We start from the raw sequence: 5,240 nt of genomic DNA on the forward strand, positions 1-5,240 counted from the left end.
CCTCGTCGAGCCATCGCTGGAGTTCCAAGTCCGCGCCGCTCGAAACCGTCTTCAACCTCTGTCAACCCTTGTTCCTCCATGCCCTGCCAAGCATGCGCCAAGCCGTCAGCGCGTCGAGCTCCAACGCCCAACTCCGTCGTCCTGCCGCCCGCCGGACCTCCCTGGATGTCTTCCTCCGTTGCATCCTGTCACTCCTCAAATGCATCAAGTCCCCCTGCATCAAGCGCCGCCCTCGCCAAGACGCATCGAGCGCACTCACGCGCGTGGGGTCAAGGGCGTTGACCGCGCACCTGCCTGGCCAGATCGCCAGCGCCTCCCCGCTCGATCCCCTGCACAACCACTCGCATGGTTGGACTCCAACCTCAGCTCAGGTTCGTTCCATCCCTTCCTTCCTCGCTGGATCTCCACCTCCCAATCCCACGGACCTCGCCCTACCACTAGGAATCATCCATCAGGCCACCACTAGATTTCAGTCGTGATTTATATAGACCCTCTCTTTCTCTTTTTACGAATCAATCAAACAAACAGCTGACAGTCTTAATTCAGCCACTACACAACTAGCCAGGCTCGTATAGCTTTCTTATTATTATCAAATCAACTGGCCTCTATCTTCAGTTCAGATGACAAATACGTACTACTAGTAGGACTACTTTGTTCAGATGACTGCTCTACTCTAGGCCCAACACCAGCGATTCTTATCAGATCCTAAAAATGAATAGCACCCAAACAAACGCATGGTAGTAATTTGAGGCTTTTAATGGATGCCTGGACTATTTTACAAGGATTCCTTTTTGCGCACCTGTACTGAACTGCCTAACTTCTTTCAATTCAGTACCAATTTGTCTTACCACTCGTAATCTATGTTGCACATTGCACTGCTGTATGAGATAAACAAACTATGCATCTAACAGATGCTTGTACCGGATACTCTAATACTAGTATTTAGTGAACCGCTTCGTTGTCGAAATTGTGTTGTGATTCTTACGGCCCTACTCAGGATTGGGCTCCAAACTAAATTCGATGTGGCTGTTCAATACAATTTGGTTTTGATTTTATGGCAGAATTTAGTAATGGTAGTATCTTAGTCGCATAGATTTACGTCATGGCATAGATAAATGGCATTCTTTTGGTAAAATGTAAGAATGTTTTTCAAACTGTATTTGCTAGAAAAACGAACTTTTATTATTTACAGAGGTCAATCTCAACCATCATGATGCCTAAGCCAATAAGGTTGGTTGTGTGCTCTCCTTGCAGCGGCCTAAGCTCCGGCAAGGTTGATTTGGATGGCTCGGCAGCGTCACCGACGATGAGAACCCCCTTCCTCCGCGGCTATGGACGAACTGGTTTGCATGTTGCCTCCTGCCTTTTGTGCTCGCGTTGCGGTGGTTAGGTTAATGAACCATAGTTTAGCTGCTTCAGATAACTACTACTTCGGTTAATAGCAATTACTAGGACTTTGAATCTAAAATAAAAATTATACGTATAACTTAATAACACATAGATGTATAAATCATCCATGTGTCAACTCACTGGTCACAAGAGGCAACAGTGTACAAACAATACCTTGCAAACCAGACCCTGAGTGACGTTCACTGATCTATGTGGCTGTCGTTATCAATCTTATTATACGCTTGTGAACATTATAAAATGAGGTGTTGTTTGCCAGCATCAGCAATTCCTTTTATGCACAGGTTCAGATCACTTGTTGAATACGCTTGTGCAATCCTATTCCAGTTCGAATAGAAACGCTAAACATATCATAGATGATGCACCTTTTGCATTCTTTCAGTCTTGTATTTTTAGGAAGCATTTTAAAAAGATGAATCATGCAGCCCCCACATAATGTTGTCTAACATATTGCATTAGAAATATACTATTCTTCCTTGCCTAATGTTCTTGTTGCTGATAATAGGGCCTGTAGATAGCAATTTATTTACCTCGTTCTTTCTCTCACAGACTCGAAGGAGACCATATGCAAGGCACCTCCTCTTCGGTTGTGAGAGTGTCTAGGAGCTTCGGTTGTGAGAGTGTCCAGGAGTCGTGGGTGCGGCTAATGCCTATGTTTGTGTCCGCACTTGACACTGCCCTCTCTTTAAGGGCACATATCATTTTTTATAACTCGGCTATCTTTTGCCAAGTCTTTATTATCTTGCCTAGCCTTGTACTGATATGTATTGTTTGATGCTAATTACCCAAGTTAGTGCATGATGTTAAGGATAACTTGGGAACACTTGCCTAAGTTTATAAGATATGACATGTGACAGTCCAGGCTTGCTGCTCTTTCAATGCTTTTGCTGTTGTACTATGCTTCTCTAGTTGTTTGAATGCTTCTGCTTCTTTTGGACTTGATGATAAGGACCTTTCTTTTCTCCCGTGGGTTAAAATAATGGGAGTTTGCGTGGAAGGTTCTCTCGCTGTATGTGAACAGCAGTATGATGTTACTTGGCAAATGTTTTTTCTATGATATGAGGGAAAGGCTACTATCATGTGCATGGAAGGTTTTCAATTGAGCACGTGTTAGTTTGTTTAGTACTTATGTAGTATGGGAAATATGCATAGGTATGTCCATGTGATTTTTAAGCATGCTTACTGCCTACCTGATACAGAGTTATGTAACTGATGTTCTTTATTTGACAGTCTATAGCCTCTTATAGATGAAAAGTTGAATAGTTACAGTATGCGTGCTGCTATGTCTCTTATAGTTTCAGAAACAACATTAATTTATCTGTCCTGTTCTATTATTCCTGAAGATCAAACTCACATGCATATGTTGCTTAACATGACTGGCTTGAGTATTGTTCCGGACGGATTATACTACAGATTCTGTTCCTGTTTTTCTTCTAGTTATCTCATAGGATTACTCACGAGGCACATCTATTCTCTCCATTTTTAGAACAAAAATGTGATTAATTCAGCATGTTTATGAAGAATGTTGAATATTTTTGTGCATTAGCTTCTGCTGGGATTTTTTTGGTCGATTTGTACCCATTGGTCCATTATGGTGGTGATCCTCTCTCCACTTTTTAGAACCAAAATGTGATTAATTCGGCATGCTTATGAGGAATGTTGAATATTTTTGTGCATTAGCTGCTGCTGGGATTTTTTGGTTGATTTGTACCCATTGGTCCATTATGGTGGTGATCCTCTTTACTTTATTGGCTGAATAAGCTTGATCTTGGACTAATCGTGTATATTGGAACATACAAGACTCATGTCAAATTAGTTAAGTTGATATCAAATACATTTGTGGCATGCTCCATTAGTGGTTTATACTTGAAATGTGGCTTGTCATTTTTAGTAAATATTACATTATCAAAGTTGTTTCATGCATGCTGCTGGTAACTGTATACTCTCCTAACAGTTTTATTACTTGTTGTATGCAGGCTGACTGGAGCCTATTTTTTCCTTAAAAATCCTATTTTTTGATATCAGGTGCTCATTGAGCTGTCTAAGAACAAGCAGATCATCATTTCACCATTTTCGGCTGCCCCAGGTTATGCCATCTCTCTGGCCTATTCCAGCCATCACTATCTTCTTAGTTCCTGACTATAAAAATTGATGCATGTGCCGTGTTGTAAAGTGGAAAATCATTAACTTGTACTGTGCTGGTACTAACCGTTTGCAAAATATATCTTAGTTTTTGTTGTCATGAGAATGTTATATGCATGGTTTCCTGTTAAATCTAAAGTTATGCAACAATTTTTCATCGTTATGAGAATTTTGTATTCACGGATTCACTTGATTATGTTTCTAACTTTTCATAATTTATTATTTGTAGATGCTGGCCTTTATTCTTCAAAAGTTGGGTGTACAGAAGTTGTAGCAAGAAGAATCCTGAAGAAAAACCACACCCAGAATGCCATTTAGCTCACTGGAGCTAGTTATGTGTATATTTAGTTGTATTTCAAATACCAGATTTATACTATATACTTTGCTTGGCTGTTGTAATGTACTATCTTAGTTTTGGTACTTTGCTTGACTGTTGGTGTACATGATTGTAATGTATTGCTTGACTGTTGTATGAAATATTATGCCTTATTTGCTCTTTTTGAATCAAATTTTCTATAGAATTGACCTGTGGTAATTGGTTCCCATATGACTAGTGGGACCTACGTTAAAATGGAAAAGAAACAAAAGAAAACTGACATATGGGCTGGAAAACGATTGAGGCCCAAAAAAATGTGGATTGTAGAAGGCTGTTGCCCAAAAAATAAAAGTCTGTTGGGCTTGGCCCATGTAGCTGACCAAACTTGACAGAGAAAAAACAATAAATAGGCTGAATTAATGGGCTCGGCCCATATAGACACCTAATCGGACTGGGCTGAATCTTATCAACGACCTTTTAAATTGGTCGCAATTTTGCCACGTCGGATCCGACGTGGCCTGGGCAGACAGCTAGTGACCAAAACAAAAGGTCATGGGTTCAATGACTTCTGTTTTGGTCGTAAACGTCTACGACCTTCTCACAGAGAAGGTCGTTAATTTCAGTTTACGACTGCCAGCTTTTGACCTTCTGTTTTTGGTCACAAAAAGGTCACAAATGAAAAACAATGACCTTTCAGTGACCAATAGTCAAGGTCACAAGTTGACATATTTCTTGTAGTGCAGGCTAATCGGGACACAGCAACAATGGGTAAGAGCCGTCACCGAGGACGACCGCGTGAATATTGCAGCTTCTCACCTTCCCCGGCGGAGGGGATCCGGCCAGATCTGTGACTAGTAGTGAGCACAGAGAGTGTGTGGCCACCGTTGTCGTGTTTATATCTGGAGAGGGCGAGAGAGTGTGAAGAGAGCAACACTAGAAAGCAAGCAAGCGCGGAGGCTCCTGCCTATATACTGGAGTAGTTTTCTTTTTTCTACTGGAGCCGACTTGACCTCATCAATGACTATCAAGAAGTCTTCATGCGCATGCCCCAGAGGCGCAGTTGTCGTCATTTAACACGAAAAAATGCCACATGACAAAAACCATAACCTCACTGCCCCAACAAGACAACATGAATCCTAACGGACAAACTAGACGGGGATCAAAGCTCAGTTGAAGACAACTCGTAGAAAGGGGGTTAATCGATAGATGTCCTAATTAACATAGCCGACTTGACCTAGATGGTGGCCAAGTAGTCATGCATGTGCCCCCAATGACCAGCACCTTGGAGGAATGCAGTTGTCGCTATCTAACCCTTGCAGTGATCCGAAGCACATGACACCTATTATTGCGAGATGACAAGAAACCTTTTTTAGAT

The 5,240-nt window shown here is 41.6% G+C and overlaps 1 long non-coding RNA gene across 1 annotated transcript; it reads left to right on the forward strand.

Annotated features, from left to right (window-relative positions):
• Positions 1-2,892: 2,892 nt before the first annotated feature.
• Positions 2,893-3,839, forward strand: LOC119305567. Its single transcript, XR_005148710.1, has 2 exons — positions 2,893-3,493; positions 3,779-3,839. It is a non-coding gene; the product is annotated as an uncharacterized LOC119305567 (long non-coding RNA).
• Positions 3,840-5,240: the final 1,401 nt, after the last annotated feature.

This window comes from Triticum dicoccoides, chromosome 5B (assembly GCF_002162155.2).
Source record: "Triticum dicoccoides isolate Atlit2015 ecotype Zavitan chromosome 5B, WEW_v2.0, whole genome shotgun sequence".
NCBI lineage: Eukaryota > Viridiplantae > Streptophyta > Magnoliopsida > Poales > Poaceae > Triticum > Triticum dicoccoides.